Here is a 26,716-nt window from a genome sequence, read left to right on the forward strand (position 1 = left end):
ATCTGCCAGTATACGGCAATTTCCAATCCTTACTGGCAAAGCAGTGTTTGAAATCTTGGACAGTAGCTGCTAGTCCATGCACACATTACTGAACTAGACGGACCAAGGCATCTGGGTAAAATATATATTCCCCAAGGTACAGTGGTACCTCGGGTTAAGAGTTTAATTCATTCCGCAGGTCTGTTCTTAACCTGAAACTGTTCTTAACCTGAAGTGCCACTTTAGTTAATGGGACCTCCCGCTGCCGCGCGATTTATGTTCTCATCCTGAAGCAAAGTTCTTAACCTGAGGTACTATTTCTGGCTTAGCCGAGTCTGTAACCTGAAGTGTCTCTAACCTGAAGCATCTGTAACCCGAGGTACCACTGTATCTGGGTAATAGTCAGATCTAACATAAGCCTTGAAAAGTCCATAGAGATGGAAGAGGAAGTTGGGAGAGAGTGTCACTCTTCCAACTTCCTCTTTTAGCTCAATGTGTTTTTCAAGGGAAAAATGGGAACCACCACCACTACCACATGCCTAATGGGCTGGGGGTGGGGGGCACTCAGAGGCTTCACAGGCACATGGGATTATCTCTAGAGCACAACATTACCAACACCATATCTGGAACTTGCACTGTCTAATCTGAAAGGCCTTCCTTGCTAGTAGTTAGCAACCCATGTCATTGTAAACACCTTCCAGAGTGGAGCAATGGCTCAAATTTAATCTCTGGTAGACTGCCTGTTTTTCACCTGGTTCTGTCAGAGTGCAGAACAAATATGCAGTATATTTTTAAAACTGAATAATTTCAGCCAGAAAAGCAAGAGCCTACCACCACTACTGTTTTTATCAGTGACTGTTAGCTGTTAGCTTCTTTGCTGAATGTCGGAATATTCAGGACAGATAAAATCAAATACTTGTTCACATGGCACATAATTAAACTCTGGAACTCACTCCCACAGTGATGGGCACCAACCTGGATGGCTTTAAGAGGATTAGACAAATGTATGGAGGAAGAGACTTAATGTTGCTTACTAGCCACAATGGCTATATTCTACCTCCACTGTCAGAGGCAGTATCCTTCATAATTCCTCCTGCTGGAAGCTTCACGAGGAGAGAGTTTCCTACAGGTATCTGGTTGGCCACTGTGAGAACAGGATGCTGGACTAGATGGGCCATTGGCCTGATCCAGCAAGCTCTTATGTTCTTATGTTCCCTTGTCCCAATAGTTCACATGTGGCATAATAGCTGTCGTATCTAAAAGTGCAGAAAAAGAGATGGTCCTAATGCTGAACATGTTTTGTGTCAGGTATAATTTTCTTTACCTACAAGATGGCAGGAAGCATTGCCCTTATTCTGCTTTGGCTTCAACCAGCATTACATAACCAGTTCTTTCCAAGTATATGTGATTTTAGTAATTTTAAAAGTCCATCTCTTTATGGAAGCATTATCAAAACCAGTAACTGGAGAAAGCATTTTAGCACATTCACAGATTGCCCCACAAAATTTTCAACTCCCACCCCACCCCCCAAAGAAACCACACATCCTGTTATACTGTGAATAAGGTGAATAAATAGGAGATTTTGGCTCGGCTCTAGTTTGAGAATTATAAGCTCTCTGAGTTTTTTTGGATCCTGCTTTTTCACAGTTGAGCAATGCTAACATCACTGAACAATGGAAGTAATTTATAGGGTGCCCAAAGTGGGTGGGTTTTTATATATTTATTTATTTTCTCAACTGTGAAATATCTGAGAGCTGAAACTTGCAAATTCACGCCGGCTGTAATGCAAACAAGGAGGCTTATGCTATAAAACCAAATATAGCAATGCATCTGCAATGAAGAGAGAGGTATGGGGGGGGGGGAGGAAAGTAATTTGCAAGCTAATTTATGAGCTTGAAAACAAATTTCATCATGCTCCAAGGATAACAAATACCTGTTTCGCCCCTGCATGTAATTACTGAAGCCGAGCCACGTGGAAATGGAGCAGAATGCGTTTCTGCGTTCTGTATTGTTAACCTATCATTATTTGTTTCCATAAATATTGTTATAAGGTCCTACTATTTCAGCAACCCCATTAATGGGCCTTTTTTCTTCTTCTTTTAATGGCAGCAGTGACTCATATCATTAAAGTTCCTCACCATTCCTCCCAGTGTTATGAGGGTGTTCCTGGGTTCAATGAGAATCAGAATTGATAGTTTATTCAGAACTCTGGTCATATTTAATACCAGAATTCATTAACCTTTCCGGAGAGGGGGGTGTATTTCTGAGATGATATAGTGATAAGGTTGCTTTGTCAGCTTGAGTTTTGCAGACACAATGAATGTCTCCTTCCTAAAAGGAGTATATGGTACTTAGAGCATATGTGCACTGGATCAAGCTATGCTCAGCTTCCCCACCCCACGTGTTCTACTGCACAAGAAGGGGCCAGTTCCTCCCCCAAAATCCATAAGCATCCCCTCGCCATTATTTTTTCTTTAAAAAGAAGAGGGGAAAGTGGGAGGGAGGTAACAAAGGGAAAAATATGAGAGAGGAGAGGAATTATTATTATCTTTTTAAGGTGATGAAAGAAGTGTCATAAGAATTCACAAGTTATGGTTCTGGAGAGAAGCCTACCGTCCCACTGGGCTTGCATGCTTCCACATTCTCTAGTGTGGGCAGAATGGAAACGTTTTGTTCAAGGTTTTACTATTAACAGTGGGGTTTTTTTCTTTTAAAAAAACCGTTTAGGGGTACTCTCATTTTGACTCAAGAAAATGACCATTTTATAGTTCAAATCGGGAAAAATAAATACAGTAAATACAACAAAACTGACCAATCACCGCACTATATTCCAACTGCTACTTCACACATTAAACGCTCGCTTCCATCTGAGACTCAGGAAACACCATTACAGGAAATGAGGCCGCTATTGGGGGCAGCAACGGAACTGACGATTCACCATGTTTATATATATATATATATATATATATATATATGGTTCTCCCGTTAGATTCACAAAATGTTTAGGGGTATGCATAACCCAGGGGGGAAAAGCAATGACTATAGAAAGATGTCAATGGTCTGGGATCTGTTTACATGCCCCAGGCATGCCTATTTGACTGCTTTGATGTGTGAAACATGTACCTTTCCAAGTGCCAGATCATTTACATTCTGCATTTGTGAAGGAGTCTATCTCTTGTTGTGCTTTGGAACTCCCTGCCTATTGACATTAGGCAGGCACTCTCACCACACAATTTTAAACATGAATAAAAACTTAAAATAAAAATCAGTAAGCCTATCCAGACATATAGTTTAGTTACCTACATTTGTTTGAAGAATTTTACTTATTTTTCCTCACTGAGTTTTAATGATCATTATTTTTTAATGGTTTTTTTTAAAGAGTTTAGTCATGTTTATTTGCAATTTTATTATGTACACCACTGAGAGAGCTATTTTATTAAGTGGTTTGTAAATCTTTCAAAATAAAAATAAAATCCAATCTGATTCCATTTTCTGATTAAATATGGTTTGTTGTTTCAATCAGACCCAACAAGTTTTGGTTAATCTTAACGAAGTTAAAAAAACAAAAACAAAACAATCTGTATGTCAAACCATGGTTTATGAACTGACTTGCTTCAACTAACTGTAGATAAGATGGATCACAATTCAGAGTTTGGACAGCATGACAACACAGTTTAATGAAAAAAAAAATCCTTCCAGTAGCACCTTAAAGACCAACTAAGTTAGTTCTTGGTATGAGCTTTCGTGCGCATGCACACTTCTTCAGATACACTGAAGAAGTGTGTGTGTATCTGAAGAAGTGTGCATCCACACGAAAGCTCATACCAAGAACTAACTTAGTTGGTCTTTAAGGTGCTACTGGAAGGATTTTTTTTGTTTTGACTATGGCAAACCAACACGGCTACCTATCTGTAACAGTTTAATGAAAAATAGATCCAAAATCTTTCAGTCTTTCAGCTGCATAGGGGTTCATGAGAAGGAGTTTAAGGGAGGCACTTGCTTCTGCATGAATATGCATAGGATTGCACTATGAAGTCTGTGGATAGTGCAGAAATCTTTCTGATTGTCTATGATCAGCCTTGGTCACTTCTATCCAGGAATTGTTATCCTTTTATGCCATCCAGGTAGACTGGATTGTTTCATCCTTTCCAGACAAGCAGGAGAGGAATTGAAAAACTTTAAGAGATGGAGACTTTTTCTTCTGAATTCTTCTGTGGCAGTTGTTAGGGATTTTGTGTTTGGAAAATCTCACCTCCCCCCCCCCCTTGCACAAATGCAGTAATCTCATAAACTGTTTTTGTGTGTGTTTCTGTTGAAAGCTAATGTCTTTGCAAAAGCAACCTGACCCTCAACCATGAAATTGATGATGGGGTGTTGCTGAATTCATTACACCCTGTGACACTGTGTCATAGGATAGCCACCTTTGCTGGAAATTGGCCATTAAGTGGTCTTCTTCTCTTCCTTCTCCTTCCTCCCTCCCTCCCTCCCTCTCTTGCACCCAAAGTAGCATAAGTATTTTTATAAAGAAGAAAGTAGCATGGGTTTTTTTGGGGAGGGGGGCTTGCTTGTCCTTTAACATGTCCACCAGCAAATCAACAAACGAATGAATGAATGTCTCCTAACAGATTTCAGCACCCTGTAACAAACTATAGTTTCCAAGATTCTTCAGGGGGAAGCCATGACTGCTTACTATGCTTTAAATGTTTAGTGCAGATGAGTGCCCAGTAACTTGACTCGACTCTGACTGGCAGTGGATGTCCAATATTTCAGACAGAGTGAAGTCTTCCATATATATATATATATATATATATATATATATATATATATATATATATCGACCAAGCAAATCAAATCAAATCACATCACATAAATTCCGAATTACAAAGCCGAATTTTAAATTTTTGTTGAGGGGACCCATATTTCAAGTTCCTAAGGAGGATTCCGATCATCTTCTTGCTGCTGTGTTGATATCCACAAATCTGTCCAAATAATGTTCATAATTCTATCCAGTCCTATCTTGCTGTTTCCACATCTCATCTTGTTCGTAAATTTTTCTTTTTTCCTTTATGATCTCTTCTGATAATCTCCTTAAGCAGGTAAACACCAATTTATAATCCTGTGTGAATTTTTCAGTTCGTCCAATCATCATATCAAGATGGTTTCCATATATCATCACTTTCATAAATAACAGCACTCTTTCCATCGTTAGTCTCGCAAAAACTGTCGCCTTCTTTTGTCCCTCTGAGGAGGCTACCCACAATATGAAAACAGATCTGTTCCTCCTCCCAGACATAAGACTTTCGACAGAACCTGCCAATATGGCGACGCTATTTTTTGCTGCGTCATTCCAAAGCTCTTATGCTTTCCACGATCTTCTTAAAACATGCTTTGGTTAGAAAATTATCTCCACACAGTCTTAAATCCACAGCTTAAGTCATTTAAACGGCATTTCTGACTTGTGACTTGTGGGGGGGGGATTCTTGGTTAATCACATAGAGAAAAGAAAGGAAAGTCCCACCCCCCATCCAGTCCCGTTGCCAAACATACCAAGCCTTGGTGTGTCTTCTCATGATTTATTCCTGTTCCTCTGACCCGTCTTATTTATCAGAGATCTCTTCAGTTAGCAGTCTTTACTCCCCCTTCTTCCTTGAAATATGTGCATTAGCTTCCACCTAATTATTTCTTTTGAAGTTGCTGCAGCTAGAGGCGCGAATCAGAGACAGCGTCCAGGAGCGCCGAGATCTGCACAAGGGCTTTCTGCCTAGTGCCCCCACCCCAAATTCAGGGGTGGTATAGGGCACAGCAGTCAAGGGCAGTTCCCCCCCCCACATGCTGGGGGGCGGGAGGCTGTTTACTCCCATCACAACCTCTTAATTACTTCGTGTGGGTTGGAGAGGTGTTATTGTCAGCCATCTTCCTATGCGCCCCTAGTGGCCCCTCTGAGTGAAGTCTTTCCTATCACTTGCTTCCTCACCTGCTTGAGATGCTGAGGACTGAACCTAGAGCTTTCTTCATGCAAATAATATGCCAGCCTTTGAAAACCTGATGCTTTCCAGATGTTATTGGCTGCAGCTCCCATATGCTTTACCACTAAGCTATAGCTCCTCCAGGAATATATAGCAGTATGAACTACGTTAATGTGTGTTAATTGTTATTCTCCTTCCCATTTTCTTAACACTGGTAACAGTGGACTTAAAAACTGATGGAACTGAACTGATGGAACTGAGTTTCTAAGCTGCCTTGAATGGCTGTAGGAGCAGTGCAAAAATGTTTTAAATTAAATAAACCTGGCTTCCCCATCTTTTCAAGCACAGCATTGTGCTTTAGTGTATTCTTGAGTTCAAATGGGTAAAGTGTTACTATCTTGATTTTAAAGTTCTTGTTTTGTATAAATGAATGCCAATTATTAAACTCCATTCATGCCCATTATTTTCTATAATGCCTTTCTTTTTCACTTTCCTTAAAAAATCCATTAACTTTCTGCTCTGAAGGAATCTGAAAGAGAAATATTACATATTATTAAATGATAAGTAAAAGTGTTAAATAATGGATTTCATTGTCAGCTCCGATAGGACAGAGGTGAATATTAAAGCCCACTGTTCTGCTGGGTTGATCAGGGTTATAATCCCTCATTGTAACCCCATTTTGTTATTGTACTTTTCCTGCAAACATGCTTTTAAGAGAGAATTAATTTTTAGAAATTCCTGTACCTTCTGTTGTCCAATGAAAGTGGCTCCCAGGGGCTCTTCCGGTTCAAAGAAACTTAGGCTGCACACAGATCATACATCTAAATCACTTGGCTTCCCCCAAAGAATCCTGGGAACAGTAATTTACCCCTCACAGAGCTGCAATTCCTAGCACCCTTAATAAACCACATTTCCCAGGATTCTTTGGGGGAAGCCATGTTCTGTAATTGTGTGGTGTGTACATAGCCTCATACTCCATGAGTGGAAGGATAAATGCCCACCATCTATTACTCACTGGTCTGAAGACCTTCCCACCATTTGCACATTTGAGCATAAATACAGAACAACAATGTCATCTGAATACCTATTTGGACATAGGAGCATCAATATAATATTCATATAAGTGTTTCAATTGAGTTTGTTAGATTATTCTCCGCTTTTCTTTGTAGGTTTGGCGGGTTATTCTTAATGAGAACTCAGAGTATGTGTGTTTGGTCTTTTCCCCTCTCTTTTTCTTGAAGTATATTTGCAATTAAAAGAAAAATATCTAAGAGAGAGAGAGAGAGAGAGATCCCTGTTCCAATTTCTTATCCTCTTCTGATATCCCTCTTGCATTCTGTACAAAGCTTCCCATACCCATTCTTTTAGCCTAGGGTTCTCTCCAGCTATACCCAAGGATCAATGTGTAGCTTCTAGCAACTGTACTTCAGGCAGCTGTCCAAAAAAACCAAAGCCATCAGCCAGCATTCTGTTACTTCAGGCATTGTGTGTAGGAAAGACAAATTCAGGCCAAAATATCCCACGTATCGCCAGCATCATGGTGCTTTTGATTTTTCTACCTCAATTTTTCTACCCCAATTCTCATTTAAGTCCTGACTGAACAGCTTGGTTCTTAGGACTACTGTTTTTTTTTTTTTTTTTTTTACTGTTTATAAACAAATGACATATCATTAATTTAAAGCATTTATCTTCATAGGCCTGGCTCTCTGCAGGTGACCTTATGATTTACCAACAGTAAACTGCAATTGCAATACTCGTAGAACAAATAAAAGGAATTGTATGCCATATTTCCCAGTTCATATTGATCTCAAGGCCGTCAGCAGATTGATTTTTACAACAGTGACAGGATAAAACAAGTGTCAGGGGAAGGGAAGGCTGGACCTTACATTGCCATTAAAGAAAAGAACACCCACCCTTATTATTGTCCTTGGGTCGTCATCCCAGTTTTCTAATTTGAAAAGGCTGGACTGCAATTGATCTGCTCTTACTTCAGCATAGAAACTAATGATCTATCATCATTCCCCACTAAAAGGAAGCAGCTGGAGACATTTAGAGATCTATTCATTGCCCCCCAAGCAGTGATAAGGGACACTTTATTTATTTGGTGGAGATAACTCCCATATCATAGGTTCACAATGACTGGCTGCTGATAGCAAATCAGGCAAGCTTGGCAGGTTCAAAGCGTTTACCTTTGTTTACTAAAAAAAAGTAAAACAAACATGCCAAATTATATTACTTTCCAGGGCAGCAAGAAACCTGTGGTCCTCCAGATGTGGCCAACCATGCTGGCTGCATGTGGTGCAGAGGGCCATAGATTCTTCCCATCCCTGCTCAAGGGCATCAGAAAAAATCTCCAGTGCAAATTACCATAAGAACGTAAGAAGGGGCTGTTGAAACAGGCCAACAGCCCAGCATCCTGTTCTCCCTGTGGGCAACCTGATGCCTGTGGGAAACCTACAAGCAGAACATGTGCACAACAGCGCTCTGCGCACCTGCAGTTCCTACCACTTGGTATTCAGAGGCATATGGCTTCCAACTCTGAAGGGGGAAAATAGCCATTGTTGCTAGCAGCCATTGACAGACTTATCTTCCACGAATTTGTCTAATCCTCTTTTAAAGCCATTCAAGCTGCTGGCCATCACTGCTTCCTGTGCAGCCAGGTCCATAGTTTAAATATATGCTGTGTGAAGAAATATTTTTTGCTCTATAAGACTCACTTTTTCCCTCCTAAAAAGTAAAGGGAAATGTGTGTGTGTCTTATGGAGCGAATGCAGGCTGTGCAGCTATCCCAGAAGCCAGAACAGCAAGAGGGATCGCTGCTTTTACTGCACAGCAATCCCACTTGTTCTGGCTTCTGAGATTCAGAATATTTTTTTTCTTGTTTTCCTCCTCCAAAAACTAGGTGCGTCTTATGGTCTGCTGCGTCTTATAGAGCGAAAAATACGGTACTTTCTTTCATCTATCCATCTACAACAACCATGATTTGCATAGGAATAAATTCCGATTAATATCCACCCCCCAACCACATACCCTGCCTACACATTTAGTGGGTGGAAGGGTGCGCTGATGCCAGGAGGCTGGCTTAGTGAGGATATTTGGGTAGAGGGAGATCTCTGCCTAATCTCCCTCTACCACCCACAGGGTGTTAGGGGTTTGCACTGATCTGTTTAAGACTTGTCATTTTGTATTCTATTATCATTTGACCTTGGCTCAAATACAGAACTACGTAATAATAATATTTACTTCTACAAGTGGTCATGATTACCACCAACCTGGATAACTTTAAAGGGGAATTAGACCAATTTACATAGGATAAGCCTATGTTCTACTTCCACTGTTGGAGGTCTTGTTTGCTGACTTCCTGTGGGCATCTGGTTGCCCATTGTAAGAATAGGATGCTGGACTAGGTGGGCCATGGCCATGGCCTGCTTCAGCAGCTTTTTCTTATGCTCTTTCTCTGCACTTATCCAAAATTCCCCTATCAAATACCACTCTTTAGAGCTCAGTTGGAGCAAACAGCAATTCAGGTTTTCTCCTGATTGATGTTTGCTCCAATTTAGTAGTAAAGAGGGGTTTTTCCTTGGGAAAGCATGGGTCAAGTGGGAAACTGCTCAGACACATGCTTCCTTGGCACAGGACAAGTGGAAGTGTGGACGAGCCCATAGTTGAATAACGGGAATTTGTTTATTTCCTATTATCCATAGGCTGCCTTGGAGGGTTAACCCTCCCCATTTGGCTCCCAACACTTTCATATTACATGTGTAATGCATATTATCAAACAATAAAATATACATCTATAAAGCACAAAAATGGGGTGGCCATTGGTCCTCTGGATGTTGTTGGACTCCAATAATCAGGGATGGTGGGAGTTGTCTGCATATCGTAGCAGCAGCAGTCTGAGCAATATCACCAGGAATAGGAGGCATAAAGAATTCAAGCAGGAGCAGTCAAATGAAGAGCACTAAACTATCAATTAAGCCAGTCTTCTGGGCCCTTTTAAAAATCATCAGCACAGGGGCAATATCTACCTAGGGAGGCAGTTCCATAAACATGGATTTAAGGAATGCTTAATGCATCTACATTGTAATTTAGGACATAAATCTTAATGAATATTTACATCTGTCTTAAATTGCAGGGGATTTTTAAATGGTGATTCTTTGGTAAGTGTACAGTTTGCTATTGTCTCTCATTGCATAGCACATCTTTACTCTCTCTCCCTCTTTCTCCTCCACCCCTTTGCCAAAATCAATTTACTAGCATGGTCAAGGAGATCTGTGTATCCTGTCCGCCAGCCCTATGTGGGTGATTTGTCAGACTTTAAACACAGGATATTATTTGCTCCCTCCCTTTTGACCTTGTATTTCTGATGAGAAGCAGAAAAGGTAATGTGCAATTTCTTTGTAGAAATGAGACCTGGTACATGACAGCACCTGCTGGGTAGCAGAGCGAAGGTGGCCTTTTCCCAGTGAGTAGTGCTCAAGTTCTGAAAAGGAATTCCAAGAGTGTTGCCCTATTCATGTGTTCACAAATGAGCATACTGGAGATAGGGAGGGAGAGGGAGAGAGATTCAGAACCGCCTCCAGATGTCCTTTCTATTGTGCAGTCATGATCATTTGTGCTCATGATTTCATTGGGCCAGTCGCAGATTATCACACTTTTAATACAGTTTACACTTGCAAAAGTTAAGGGATTGTCATAGCAGAATGGTTCTCCCTTGTCTAAACCAGGTGCAGTACTGTTGCTTATTCCAACAATGGTTACACTTCTTCACTTCCACTCAGTACATATCCCATAAGTTCCCACAGATCTCCCATAAATTTTTATACCACAAAAGTTCTGATTCGTTTTTGTCCTGTTTTTGTTGAGCTATAGCCCCTTCAAAGGGACACAGGTGGCGCTGTGGGTACAACCTCAGCGCCTAGGACTTGCCGATCGTATGGTCGGTGGTTTGAATCCCCGCGGCAGGGTGAGCTCCCGTCTTTCGGTCCCAGCTCCTGTCCACCTAGCAGTTCGAAAGCACCCTTAAGTGCAAGTAGATAAATAGGTACCGCTTTATAGCGGGAAGGTAAACGGCGTTTCCATGTGCTGCCCTGGTGCTGGCTCACCAGAGCAGCTTCGTCACACTGGCTACGTGACCTGGAAGTGTCTTCGGACAGCGCTGGCCCCCGGCCTCTTAAGTGAATGGGCGCGCAACCCCAGAGTCGGTCACGACTGGCCCATATGGGCGGGGTACCTTTACCTTTACCTTTAGCCCCTTCAAATAGCAATGATGTGATACCATTGCAGAACAGACTAAAGCAGAATAAATCTACCACTTATGCATTATTCCGTTGCCAAGTTAATGTTGCAGTCTGGAAGGACTCGCTTGCACCAACCTCTTTTTCCAATGTCTTTCGGCATGCTGGGTTCACCCTTGGAACCCCTGACTTTCCCACATTCCACAGGAAGGTCTGAAGGAGGCTTCTGGAGGTGTCTGGCTTAGAAACCCTTTACCTGTTTCAGTCCTGAAAGTTTGGTGGTGGATCAAGGGCTCATGGCATGAACACCCCCACTCCTCGTGCCCTCTCTGAGAACCTGAAAGGGGCTTTTGTTTATATGTACTGTATGTATTTGAGCAAGTTCTCAGTTTGCATTTGCAAACATTTAATCTTTAATCTAGTGATACAAAAAAATATTGAAACTACGTAATAATACTAATAGAACAAACAAAATAATTATATTGTATTACAAGCCATACAAAATATCACATCCAGATAAAAAAAGGAAGGAAAGAAAAAGAAAGAAAGATCATATGAGAGAAAAAAGAACTAAAAGGACCAAAGGATATTCCCTCCACCCTCCAAAAGAACACAAAAACATGAACAAGTCTTATATAACCACTTCACACATTGAAAAATGCATGCACAATAGACAAGAAATGAAAATCAATAACAAAGAACACTGAATGCTGGTGATAATAAAATGCACATTCTCTTAAGGAGGAATAAATTTGAATTGCGTGACCAGGCGGTGACTGCCCCAGCCCCCAGGGAAACCAGAAATGACTCATGGCGTGTTACAGAATTAAAATTTGGCCACAACTTTTTAAAACTCTCAAATGTAGGAAGACGTTGCCTTAGGCATTGGGCATGTATCCCTCTCAGCCCCCCAGCCGAGGGAACTGGGGCTCATTAGGGTAAACGGGATATGGGGGTGCTCTGTGAGACGTATGTGTACACAAGCAGCTCACCCCATATCCCCGCACACAGAGTAGTTCACTGACAACCTTTCAGTGTATGGCCAGTGGTACCCATATTACAACCCCTTTAAGAAGGGACCCTGGAATCACTGCCGCAGGGGAGGGGGTGAGTCACCACTTCACGCCCCCCCCCCATTTTAGGGAAGAAAAGACTAAAGGATTCCACCCAAGGCATTAAACTGCCAAAGTTGTGACAAATTGCTATGGGGAAGACAAAACCTGCCAATGCGGGAAAATTTCTTCCTGGCTCTTCAACAGCAACCAGTCAAAAGACCGTAGCAGCACCCGCTAAACAGGAAGAAAAAGGTTAACCTGTAAACAAGAAACATTAAACAAAGGGAGGGTTGGGTGGTTGGGTGAAGCTCCTGAGTTGACTGCCTGGCTACTGCCTGCTCCTCCCCCTATTTATGCAACTGGCCCCACCTCCCAGCAGTGCAACTTGACTACTGAGGCTCGGCGTGAGCCTCCAAAGAATAGTACTAAGAGGCAGGCAGCCCACACAAACTGGTAAGTTCCCTGAGGTCCAAAGCACCTCGCTCGATCCCACAGTGTAAAGCGTGAATGCTCATTATCAAAAAAATATCCAGGATAACAAACATCTCCCCAAAAGGAAATGAATAGAAATTGTCAATCTATCATTTGGGGTGAAGGAAAAGAAATCTTCCTCTTCCTTCAGACCATTATTGATCAACTTTATACTGTATTCTTTTATCGTTGTGACCTGTGACCCTGGAATCTCTTTCCATTGAAGGGTGGCGTATAATTTTTTGCGAATTAATACAGGCAACCCACCCATTTACATGTGTTCAATATGTGTGTGACTGTGCATACGAGCACTGCATTGAAACAGGAAGTGACCTGAAAACGTCACAAAATGGGTGGGACAGGATGGGACACAGTGCCTCAGAATGTAACCCCAATGCAAATGGGGTAGCTGCCTGTAAATCATTCAGGAATATTATTTTGGCTTGACTGAGCTCTCAAGTGCATAAATATGGGCACATCTGGAATATTTAACTTGATATTTTAAAGCTCTGGAAAGTCCAAGACTTCAATAATGGAAGTTTAAGAGCCATGAATTTTTATGTCAGAGCTTATCAGTCCTGAACTGAATTTCAGATTCTATCCTGCAGCTCTGCAAGGAGAAAGTTAATGATGGCTGCTTCCTTTAGATTTCCTTTGAATACCTTATGCACAGACTTTTATTTTATTTTAGCAAACTGCATCAGATTGGCAGTCGATCAATCGATTAGATATGTTTTGCCCTGTTCTATTGACATAGTTCTTCATTCCCCCCTCCAATGCTTATCTGATGTGCTGTGGTACATCAAACGAAAAGCGCCAGCCTCCCTAGAGAATCCCACATGTTGATAGGAAAGAAAGTGATTCTTTCCAGTTCTTTATTACCTAATAAGATACATTTCAGGCTCCTCTGCTGGATATAAGCAAAGTGACAGTATCTTTATTACCAATTAAACTTTCAGTGCTCATGCAATCTGGCATAGGAGTGCACAAGCAGCCATTGGCTTAAACCCTGCTGTGATTGCTAGAAAGTGAGGGCCTCATAGCTATGGAATGGAATATTAACAAAACATGCTACAGTTCAGAGAGTACAAAACCAAGGAAAGGGGGGGGGGAATGAACAAACCTTCCCCATTGGTGAGGTTTAGAACCTGGAAAGCCAATATAGTCAGTCTGATGGCTTAATATATTTCTGTGGTGAATATACAGAGTGAGTAGGAAAAATGCAACACATTTGCAATATGGAAATACGGTGGTCAAAAAGCTGCATATTTAGCTAAACATGTTGTCCAAAAAGGATCATTTGGTGATGCTTGTCTTGGTTCCATGAGGGTTATCTCTCAGGAACCCCAGATATGACTGAAGTTGTAGCACTCCCGACACTCCGTGCTGCTAGACCATCCATGCAGGGGTGGCTCACCAGTGGCCTTCCAGATAATGTTGCATTACAATCCCCATCAGGCCAGCCCAACATAACAATAAGCAATAGAAGTTGCAGTCTAAAAATACCTGGTGGTCCACAGGTTCCTTGCCTCTGTGTTAATGCCTAGTGGAACCTATAATCTGGAGGCAAAATGCAGTAGCCTCTCTAGCAGTACAGACTTTTTATACTTGTCGGTCAGTTTGTGTTGTGGGCTGGTCCAAAAAATCTTCCTGCCCAAACAGGCACCCACAGGTTTTGGATCTGCACGTGCACTTTAAATGGTTGTCATCACCAAAGGTCCAGTTGGAAAAGCTAGCCTTAAAAATACGTCTACAGCAGTTAGTAGGTCACAAAAAGATTTACCAGCCACCTTGAACCCCTCCCCACACTACTTTAAACACACACACACACGACACTTTCTTTCTACAGCTATTGTGGGGTTACAGGATCATCTTTTAAAATGAAACATGAAATTGGGGGAAGACACCTGTCATTTTCTTTTAACTTTAACAGGAGTATTTGTCCTGACCCCCCACTTTCCAAAGGATGAAAAAGACCATGTACAAAAATTAAAATTATGCTCAATTTAATAAATGTGGGAGTGTTGCCTAATTTATATTCCAAAGATGTAATACAAATTTCTTTGCTCATAAAGGGGATAAATCAAAATATGACAGGTCTTTATTTTATCTACTTTTATTCTCCAGAGAGCTCAAGGTAGCATACATGATTCGTCCACTCATTTAATTCCCAGAACTACCCTGTAAGGTAGGTTAGGCGGGGAGGCAGTGACTGGCCAAAGGTCATCCAGTGACCTTCATGGCTGAGTTGGGATTTGAACACCCAAGTTCTTGCCCAACACTCTAGCCACTACAACATACTGTTAGGATATTTCCGTTCCTCCTTAAAAAGGGAGCAGGCTGTTGTGTGTCACTTCCTGCTCACAGGGAGCTTCCGTTTTGTATATAGCTTTTGTTTCTGGCTGTTTTTTCTCGACATGAAAGCAAGCAGTCATGCTTTTCCTTTGTTCTGACCAACGTTGAATAAAGCTGTAATTATGCTCTTCTGGGTGAATCTTCCATTGTGGAACCTCTGCTGAAAAGGGTGTGCATGAGTCTTGGAATGTGTCTGAGGCTCGTGTCGCTAATTGACTGATGCTATTTCCATGGGAGATCGAGTTTGTCCAGAGACGGCGATGGAGGCCTGCCTGATTGTCTGTCTCCCTGGCAGTATCCCAACACATACACCCTCACACACACCTAATTATATGCAAAGTTCAGATGAAGTGGGCTTGTTTGTTATGCCCCAGATCTGCACACCAAATACAAAGAGGGTACACCATGTACAATAGACTCCCCCTGGCCCTCATGTGACATTCTTTGCGATGCTGAGATGAGGAGATCCCTTTGTGGAATCTAGCTTCTATATGTGGATCATGAACAGTGAGACTGGGCTGTAAATCTAATTTTAAAAAAAGAAAAGAGTTCCATGCTACATAAGAAAAGAAGTTTGTAGCCAACCTTTGAAGTAGCAATAAGAGGGTGCGTTTATACTACTTTCACAGTCGGGGCTTCTCCCAAGGAATACTGGAAACTTTATTTTATCCCTTCCAGCACCCTTAAGAAATGACAGTTCCCAGAATTCCTTAATGGGAAAGCCATGACTGTTAAAATAGTGCTTTAATTGCAGTGTGGATGTGGCAGGACTTGTCCTTTGGATTTAATCTGAATTTTGAGATAGAATTCTCCTTTAAAACTTTTGTACACAAATGCATTAAAAAGTATGCACCTTAGGATAAAATAGTTATGGAAATGAGTACACTGAGATACAATATGTAATTTATATATGAATTTTGTGATAAAATATGTATTAGTGAAAATTCATATTTAAATAAACACCTAAAGACTTCACAGATTAGTGCAAAAATGGAGACATGAATGAGCCCATGTCAGACAGACACCAGAAATAAACTGATGTATCCATCCTTTCTTTAGAGTACAGATGATGATTCTTGGAGGTGTGACATCTGCCAGGATAATAGCTCTTGTTTGTTCGCTTTTTAATTATTATTATCTCATTTTTTGAAGGGGAGAAATGTATAAAGCGTCTTGTTGCTAGACAGCTCTTTATTGGCTGTGCATTTGAAGTGGCTCAGGAGAACTGTTTTATCAAAGAGCTGACAGTCATTTACACCCAATAAATTAAGCTTGATAAATGGATCTACCTGTTTCTGTCCAGAGCCCAAAATAAACTTGGGGATTTGCTTAATGGACTTGTTGTTTGTTGGGCTGCTTCTGCCAATGAACACTGTGTTCATCAATGAGCTGCAGTTGTTTTTCTAGTTATTATGCTAACATATTGAAAGACATGCTGCAAATTACATACAAATTCTTGTGACAGAGAGCCTATCTTGTTTAGAAAAATGGAAAGAGGAATCAGGAAAGTAGGGGTTTGAGCAGGGAATGAGCAGGGTGGGGTGCTTAAACCTTTTGCTATCTGCTTCAAATAACCCTGCTGAGTTGTTTTGCCCTTCCCAATGTTAGAGCACAGGGAACAATATAATGTTTTGGCGTGGGCATGTTGGGGTGGAGAGGGGGCAAAGTCCTGTTGCACGTTTGGACCTCATTCTATGTATGCAGCAACTTAATTGAATCCCATCCTTAGTCAATCTCCTTCTTCTGAAGGTGAACTCTATAGAAATGAGCAGCTTTTCCTCAGTTTCCCTCTTCTCAGATTGGGTTGCTATGATGGAGCAGTGTGGAGAAGCTACAATCTCCACAAATCTAATAAATTCAGTTGGGGAATCTGTATTTCTACTGTTGCAGTGACAACTAACAGGCTTGAGAGACTAACCAAATAGTTATGGTGTCTTCATGGACTTGAGTGCATTTCATTGCAGGCATGAGGAATAGGACTCTAGTCCAGGGATATTGAAGCTATGGTTCTTTCACAAGAGTAAGATTATAGGAACTCCTCATGCAACTGGCCCATCTATGTTGGTATTGTCTACACTGAATGCCAGTGATTCCCCAGGGTTTAAGGCAGGAGTCTTTCCCACTCCTACCTAGAGATGGAAAGGATTGAAATTGGGACTACTTTCATCCAAAGCATAGGCATTACCACTGAGCAATGATCTTGCAATGATCCAAACCAAGAATGTGGTCACAGAAAGGCGAGAGTGATTGAAAAGCAGATCAAAGCAGATGTTGGAGCAGCTGTTGCTGCAACAAAGGCTCTTGATCCCCTATCAAACCTCCTGTTATACCTAACTGGATTAATTAGGCCTAGCTTATTTTTCAAAAAGAAGTGCATGGAAACTTTGCAACATGAAGAGCTCTTCAGTCGTGCAGGATGACTCAGCATGTTTCATACCTCAGGGGTGTCAAAATTAACTAGGCAGCTCATGTAACAGCTTAAGTTCAGAAATCTCATCCAGTTTCAGGCTTGGTAATTAAAATTTTACCCCAAAAAACCAAACATTCAAGCTTGCATTGTACTGAATTTGAAGCTTCACCACAAATAGCACATGTATCAGAGGGGAGAAGTAGAAATTTGAGCGTGCAATCTCCTATTTCTCTCACTCTGTTGCCCAAATTTGATTATGCTGTCTTCCGCGTTCCCCTTCAATAATGTGTGAACCTGCCACTCCTTGGCAATGACGGCTGCTTGTGCGGAGGATACACTTTTGCTCTTTCTCCTCTTCGCGGAGGGGAGAATTGCACAAAGGGTATCTCTGCATTGTGCTCAGTATGTTATTGTGCATTGTGGCAATGATGTTGTAATGTAATATTGTATTTTAATTTTGCAATCCACCCCATTACTTCAGGGTGAAGGGCGAGTAATTAACAACAGCAGCTATAGGTGTCCACCTGCTTATGTTAGAATAGGCTGCTTTCGCCACTCATGTATCAACTGCAGCAAAGACGAGAAGTATGGAGGGCACAGAGAGAGAGGCAGAGAGAATGAATCAAAATCAGAAGGAAAACCTTTTCCCATGATCTGTACTGCTGGGGAAATGTTAACATTCATTGGAATTGACCTGCCAAAACAGCTAAAAATAATAATTATTGAAGATATTTATAAACAGATATTTTATTATTTGCATTTTGAAGCAGCATACATATAGGGAATGGGACAATAAAGCAAAGTCACCCATGGAGGTTCATGGTCATGTGGGGAGTTGAACTTTGATCTCCTAGATCTTAGTCTAATGATCTAACTACTACACCGCACCGGCTCTCTCTCTTTTAATTTTTAATCTATAATTTGTTTTCAGGGTAGCTTTAATTTTATTTTAGCTTTATTATTTTTTAAAAGTTAACTTTTTAAAAGGTAGCTTTTAAGAGTTTGTTTTAAGTTTGTTTAAAGTCGAAGTTTTAATTAAGACTTCTGCTAAGACTTGAGTCTACTGTTTAACAACCCTTGCAACACAGTGATGTGTGTTTGCAAAGGATGACATTGACATGACACTGGAAAATAATGATCGCCGTGGCCATTACACTAAAATCATTGTTTTGGGTGTTCATGAAAGTAAACCTTTCATCTGGTGGTTTGCCTGAAGTGGAACTTCAATGCACGGAGCATTCATTAGTGGTATTTTTAAATGCAGATTGGCATTCTGAGTTTTGTTAACTTAAAATGCTGTCAAGAGTTAATGAGAATAAAGGATGCCCCAGGGTCTTAAACAGAATCTCTTTTGTAGCACCATTGTGGGCAGTTCATACATAGAATTGTAGGGTACTACCTTTTACCAACTCAGACCATTGGTTCATTTGGCGCAGTATGGCCTGCAATGATTGACAGTGGTTCTCTAGGATTTCAGACAGGTCTTTCCCAGCTCTACCAGGAGGCAATGAGGGTTGAAACTAGGACCTTCTGCATTCAGTGCACGCATCCTACCATCAACCTATACCCCTTCCCTGAAATGGCTTTATCCATTGTGCAAATGTCTGTGTCTAGTATTTTGCCTCAAAAATGAAGGGGAAATCTGTGTGCATCCTATGGGGTGAATACAGGCTTTCGCTGAAGTTTGGAGAGCGAGAGGGGTCGGTGCGCACCGACCCCTCTCGCTCTCCGGGCTTCAGGAAGCTATCCGCAAGCCTGGGGAGCCCGCGGGAGTTCCCGCAGGGCTCCCCACTCTGCGGATAGCAGCCTGCCACCCAGCGCGCAGGGCGCCCTGAAGCAGAGCACCCCGCGCGCCAGGCAGACATCGGCCAGCCCCACAAGCTTGGGGGACAGTGGGGAGGCAGAGCGCCACCATACCGCTGTTCCCCGACCTGGTTTTGGGGGGGAAATAAAGGGAAATTTTCCCTTTAATTCCCCCCCCCCAAAAAAAGCTAGGTGCATCCTTTGGGACGGAGCATCCTATGGGACGAAAAATACGGTATATATGAGGTGGAAAATGCTCTGTGGTCAAGTCACTGGTTTTGCGGCTGGATGAGTTTCTCCTTTGTCCAGAAGCACCACAACACATGGTGGAGTGTGAGAGTTGGCACCAAAGTGCCTTTTAAGTCAAAATGCAACGTGTGTATGGGATAACTTATAACCCATACAGGGTGGGGTGGGGTGGGGATGTGCAGACCAATGTGTGGACAAAATGAACAAATGCACATTATGTATTTGGAATCCTTCGCCTACATTGGCAGTCATCTCTTTTTACTGCCATGATGTGAAGGCAAATGATTATCTTTCTGGATATGAAGGTCTTGTAGGACCTGAACATCTGAAATCTTGACCTTTTGCATCAATGGGGGGGAAAAACCCTTGTGCTCTATATTTAACTTTGGGGAAAGTCAGGATCTGACACCATTTTTAGTCTGTTTCTACAGTGTAGAAACTGCATATCATTTACATATTGTGTGGATGGAGATGTATAGGCTTTTAAACAGCTGCTCAAGTCATGGTCACAGAGCTAAATGGTTTAAGGTCTGCTTCCTTGAATTGGAGACAAACTTAGTCATAGGTCCCATCAGCAGTTTACATTTAAAACACTATTATACTACTTAGAACAGCCATGGCTTCTCTCAAAGTACTCTGAGAACTGCAATTTGTTGTTAGGGTAGGAGGCCCTTATTTTTCTCTCAGAGAGCTACAATTCTCTGAGTACTCTGGAAAAAGGGACTGAGAATTGTAACTCTGTGAAGGGAATGGGGGTTGCATAACAACTCTCAGGACCCTTAACAAACAACAATTCCCAGGGTTATTTGGTGGAAGCCATGACTGTTTAAATGTAGATGGCAGATGGAATCACACTGAAAAGAGACTTGTAGTAATTATTATTATTACTCATTACTTACTTACTTAATTAATTACCGGTAAATTTATGGACCATCCTTCATCTGATGATCACAGGGTGGTTTACAAAATAAAAACGCAAATATGCATAACGTAGTAGCAAAAACAAACAAACACAAAAAACACCCACAAACAGTTTAAAAGGCCGTCAATTGTTTAATTACTCAAAGGGCCAGGAGAAGAGGAATGTTTTTGCCTGGCGCCTAAAGATATGTAACAAAGCCACCAGGAGATCCTCCCTGGGGAGAGCATTCCACAAATGGGGAGCTACCACAAAATAGGCCTGTTGTTGTCTTGCTGCCCTCCGAACCTCTCACAGAGAAGGCACATGAAGAAGGGCCTCATATGGTGATTGCAGGGTCCTGGTCAATTCCTATGGAGAGAGGCAGTCCTTGAGGTATTACAGTCCATAGCTGTTTAAGGATTTGTAGGTCAAAACCAGCACTTTGAAATGGCCCCTGAAACCAATTGGCAGCTGGTGCAGTTGGGCCAGGATTGGCATTATATGGTCAAATTGTCTTGTCCAAGTGAGTAGCCTGGCCGCTGAATTTGGCAGCAGCTGAAGTTTCTGAACAATCTTCATAGGCAGCCCCTATGTATAATGCATTGCAGTAATCTAACCTAAGTTAACCAACAGTTTGACCGAACTGTGGGAGGCAGTGGAAGACAGGAGTGCCTGCCATGCTCCGGTCCATGGGGTCAGGAAAAGTCGGTCATGACTAAATGACTAAACAACAACAACCTAGGTTACTGGAGCATAGACTACAGAAGATAGGCTATGCCTTTCCAGGTGCAACTGGGGCACCAGCATACCCTCCAACATTTCTCCGATGAAAATAGGGATGTCCTCTTCTATTGTTGTTGTTACTTATTTCCTTGGCTCAGGGTCACATAACTCCATAAACTCCAAAATTTCTCCTGTGAAAATAGGGCCATCCTAAGGAAAAGCGGGACATTCCAGGATAAAATCAGAAACTGGGATGGACTGTCCCTTGAAAATAGGGACACTTGGAGAGTCTGCAACAGCCAAAGCTGATAGAAGGCACTCTGTGCCACTGAGGCCAGCTGAGCCTTGAGTGACAGCAGTGCATTCAGAAGGGTCTATTCTAAGCATCGGAATCCAACCCTATGAAACTGAAATTAATAAACTGCTCTGTAGTGCCCCATAAAGGAAAGCTTTTCTCTTAAACATAAGCTGCATCCACACAGCAGTTTATTCTGTTTCCCCCATTTTTCTCTGGCTGTTAATTTCCATATTGTATCCGAGACTTTCATATAACATATGAAGTGGAATATAGTGGACATTCGATTCTAATTTCCATGTTAATTGGCTCCAGAAATAATCTCTTTGAAACCCTATTAACCCAGAAAACCATAGGAATAAAGTGATGAAATTTGGGGCCGTATCCCAGCATACAGTTATTTCTTGCCATTTTCATGGGTGAATCATGGAGGACCAGGAGCACATATGTGCAAGAAGGATAGAGGAACGGTGTTGTTGTCCAGTGATGTTCACTATTGTTCCACACCATGGCCACAGGCATGAATAAAATTTAGTATAACATAGCCATTCTGTCAATCAAAAAGCCTCAGTTCCACAGCACAACAGATACGGCTGTATAAAGAGAATGCTAGAAAATGGGACAGAAGTGTTAGGATTATAACCAGGAAAACTAACACAATTTCCCCTGTGTCTGAATGCTTCCATAGTTTCTTCAGTCCCTTTTCACCACTGTTCAGCTGTGTTACAGAAACCTACTCCCTCGAATTACATGGACGAACCTGTCAAAAGATTAATCAGTTACCCATGAAAAGGTATCATGCAGCCTGGCAAATCCTATGCATGTGTTTTCTGATGAGTGATATCCAGCATAGCCAGGAACAATATTTAACGCTACTACTTGATATCATTTTATGCTAGATCACTTTCAGTTTCTGTCTTTCAGTTGCAGTTTTTTTTTCCTATCGGATCAGAATGCACAGTTGGTATTTCCCTTTGAATCGCTGGCAGGAAAAGTCCAAAGGGAAGATGAATGCAGTCTGATGACTAACTAAAAGGAGAGATGTGTGTTTGAAACCCTTTCTCATTGTACTATGCAGTCTCTGAAGATGCATAGCTGTCCTTCATAAATGAAATGCAGTGCAGAAAAACATAGGTTTGCACATCAATCGTCAACTGCACCTACTTCTATGGCATTGGCAGATGCTACTGATTTCCACGTTTTGATAAAATATCTCTAAGCTGCCCTTGATTTGAAAGTCTCACAAATACAGTGGTACCTCAGGTTAAGAACTTAATTCGTTTCGGAGATCCGTTCTTAACCTGAAACTGTTCTTAACCTGAAGCACCTCTTTAGCTAATGGGACCTCCCGCTGCCACTGCACTGCCGCTGCACAATTTCTGTTCTCATCCTGAAGCAACGTTTGTAACCCGAGGTACTATTTCTGGGTTAGTGGAGTCTGTAACCTCAAGCACCTGTAACCTGAAGCATCTGTAACCTGAGGTACCACTGTACACTAATAAACACATACAAAAATTACAATAGTATAAAAATAACATTTTCAAAAAATTCAGTAAATGAATTAGTAATTAGCAACATGATTTAGAGTAACTGAAACAAGAAGGAATAAATAAATAAAAATAAAAATAAATTGTCCAGTAGCACCTTCGAGACCAACTAAGTTTGTTCTGGGTATAAGCTTTCGTGTGCATGCACACTTCTTCAGATACATGAAAGCTTATACCCAGAACAAACTTTGTTGGTCTCTAAGATGCTACTGGACAATTTTTTTATTTATTTCGACTGCATCAGACCAACACAGCTACCTACCTGAATCTAGAAACAGGAAGGAAATGGGTAATTAGGAAAACCTGAAAGCCTTACGCAAGAGGGCCTCTTTGGTCTGGCGTTTAAAAGTCAATAAGGAGGGAGACAGACAAACTTCCCTAGGGAGGGAAATCCATAGGTTTGGTACCACCATGGAGAAGTGCCTGCTGTGGGTTGCCACACATCCTGTTTCAGATGATATTAGCATGTAAAGCAGATGCTCAGAGGAACTTATATTTGCACGGGTTTGTAAGGGAACAGTTGGAGCTTCAGATGATATTATTATTATTATTATTATTATTATTATTATTATTCAACTTTTTCACCATTTGTTTGTTTGTTAGCTTCTGAGCTTCTTAATACAAAAGAAAGTAGTCTTCAAGGATTAAATTACAGATGATAGTCCTCTGTCTGAAGGGACACCAGGTCCAGATCTGCTTCAGTACTGAGCTGGATAGACTAGTAGTATATGACTGAGGATAATGCGGTTTCCTGTGTCCCTGTGCAGAATTTAAAAGCTTGTGTAGAGACTCCATGGATTAAAAAAAAGGCTCATTGCTGCAGACTTTTGCTTTCCATAAGTTTGAAAGTGAAGGAGCAGAGCCAGAGCTAGCATATCCATCTTTGCTGCCCTCTCCACCAACCCCACATGTTTACTTTCCCATTATGGAATGCCTGAAGAGGGCTTTACTCCCTTAGCATGCTGAAGGAATGGCCACCATTCTTAAGCTTTCAAGCCACACACTGTCTCCACAATGGGCAGATTCATTTCAGTGGTTAGACCCATTGTCCTTTAAAGCTCTGTGCTGTAGAGTTGTCCCATGTGCTATTCGTGTAACCAAAGTGCCTTGACGTGTTTTCTGTGAATAGAGATGGCTTTTTCAAGAGAAAACCTTCCCTCCAGATACATTTTCTTTAGGAGCCTCAGTTAAATCAATTTAAATTGCCCCCCCCCAAGAAATCCTAGGTCTTTCCTTCCTTTGCAGAAAAGCTGGCTTCCTTTGTGGTTGCAGATGTAATTTTTCCATTGCTGGATGGTGATGATGTCAGGTGGCCAATAGGTAAGCATCTTCTTTGTATTATAAGGCAGTCAGAGAGTAAACACATAGGCATCCAAAATGCTTTGTTGGAAGATCGCCTGAGGTTGCACAGGATTATCCTACATATTAGAAAACCTTTGCACCAAATTCGTGTGTTGGTTTGGATTGGTTTTACTCACATATTCTTAAGTGCAAACAACATTTAGCTATGCTTGATGGGATTTAATTTTCTACTCCTAGTTGTAATGTGGTTCCACTGCAATATAAACTCTGGTGTAACAGCGTCAGCAGTTTATGGTACTCCCATGACCATGCTTGCCTGTCATTTGTCAGGGTTTGATGGCAAAGCATCCACACTGCTTGTTCGTTCTGTTAATCGTATGTTTGCACTGAAGCAGAACTGATGAGGCAAAATGCTTTTACTAATATTTAGTCTAGGATGGTGTTAACCAAGAAGAAACTTTCCTATACAGAATACATTATCTGTACTGGACTACATATGGCTCTAATCAAATAACTTGTTTTAAAGCAATCTTCAGGGCCAGTTCTGCCATTAGGCAGAGTGGGGCGATTGCCTCAGCCAGAATATGCTGTGAGGTAGTGGTGCCCCTCGGTTCTCCCCCCCCCCCCGAGCTTCTCTAGTCCAGGGACCAAATGCAGCTGTCAAACCCTCTTTCTCTTACCCTTGGGACTCCCCACCACCACATGTCACTCCCCCTTTAGCCTCCTTTATAATTTCATTCTTGCTTTATAATTGTAACAACTTTATTTGTTTTTGTAATTGTATATTGCATCATCGTTATGGTGAAGAGTGGGTAAAAACAACAACTTATAAACTGTTGTGCTCCTCAGTAATACAATATACAACTGTAAAAACATATAAAACAATTACAGTTATAAAACTAGGTCTCAGTCCCAGGAAGTAAAAACTTTTTAGCAAAATGCTCCCCCAACAAGCAGGGTTCAAGGCATAGCATAGTCTCAACAAATGTCAAGCATGGAGAATCATTCTAGGTCCAAAAAACAATGCAGAAGCAAGGTCAATAGCACGGAGTGTTCAGACAAGGTACAGCACAGCAATTGGAATGAAGGAGCCAGAGACCTGTGTTGTTTCCAGCAACTATAAGGCTCTCGGAGACCTTGTTCACCTTGGTGTCCTAGAACATACCCTAACCTCAGCTGCTGGTGGTAACTGAGTTCCAGATACAGTGGTGCCCCGCAAGACGAATGCCTCGCAAGACGAAAAACCCGCTAGACGAAAGGGTTTTCCGTTTTTCGATGCGCTTCACAAGACAAATTTCCCTATGGGCTTGCTTCGCAAGACGAAAACGTCTTGCGAGTCTTGCAATTTTTTTCCGCCCCCCCTTTTTCTAAGCCGCTAAGCCGCTAATGGCCCTTTAGCCGCTAAGCCACTAAGCCTTTAATAGCCGCTAAGCCACTAAACCGCTAATAGCGCTAATCCGCTAAGCCGCTAATAGGGTTGCTTTGCAAGACGAAAAAACCGCTAGACGGAGAGACTCGCGGAATGGATTATTTTCGTCTTGCGAGGCACCACTGTACTGCTTACTCATGAGCCACACACCAGCTCTGGGTTCATACACATGTTATGTTTTTGCTTTTTTTCACCCGGGCCTTTTTGGTGTGGGGATTCTCAAGGACTGAGGTGGCTCCTCCTCTGACAAGGTAAAAAGGTAAAGGACTCCTGGACAGTTAAATCCAGTCAAATTTGACTATTGGTTGTGGCGCTCATACTAGCATGAGTAGATAAACTGGTACCACTGCTAAGGTAAAAAAGGTAAAGGACTCCTGGACAGTTAAGTCCAGTCAAAGGCTACTATGGGGTTGCAGCGCTCATCTTGTTTTCAGGCCAAGTGAGCCGGCATTTGTCCACAGACAGCTTCTGGGTCATGTGGCCAGCATGACTAAACCACTTCTGGAAACACCATAACAGAAAACCATGACAGAAACCAGAGTGCATGAAAACACCGTTTACCTTCCCGCTGCAGCGGTACCTATTTATCTACTTGCACTGGTGTGCTTTCGAACTGCTACATTGGCAGGAGCTGGGACAGAACAACAGGAGCTCACTCCGTCATGGGGATTCAAACCGCTGACCTTCTGATCAGCAAGCCCAAGAGGCTCAGTGGTTTAGACCACAGCGCCACCCGGATTCCTTCAGGTACCACTGCAGCGGGAAGGTAAACAGTGTTTCCGTGCACTCTAGAACTCGTTAGTGTTCTGTGCGCCAGAGTATTTTAGTCATGCTGGCCACATGACCCAGAAAGCTTTCAGGCTCCTTCAGCCTGAAAGCAGAGATGAGCACCACAGCCCCTAGTCAAATCTGACTGGACCATGTTTAATTATACTGCCTGTCAAACATTCATACATCCAGGGGTCCTTTACCTTTCTACCTTTACCTCCTCTGA

The 26,716-nt window shown here is 41.9% G+C and overlaps 1 protein-coding gene across 12 annotated transcripts in view; it reads left to right on the forward strand.

The window, feature by feature from the left end:
- The window catches only part of TENM1 (teneurin transmembrane protein 1), a 391,653-nt gene that overhangs the window by 58,778 nt on the left and 306,159 nt on the right, over positions 1–26,716 (forward strand). Inside the window, exon 1 of one of the 12 annotated variants that reach the window (XM_081897287.1) lies at positions 12,675–12,690. The exons of the other annotated variants lie outside the window; for them this stretch is intronic. The gene's annotated coding sequence lies outside the window, so the exon portion shown is untranslated. Of the gene's footprint in view, positions 1–12,674; positions 12,691–26,716 lie in introns of those variants that run through there. 12 annotated transcript variants of the gene reach the window in all.

This window comes from Podarcis melisellensis, assembly GCF_964234715.1.
Source record: "Podarcis melisellensis genome assembly, chromosome: Z".
In the NCBI taxonomy this organism is placed as follows: domain Eukaryota; kingdom Metazoa; phylum Chordata; class Lepidosauria; order Squamata; family Lacertidae; genus Podarcis; species Podarcis melisellensis.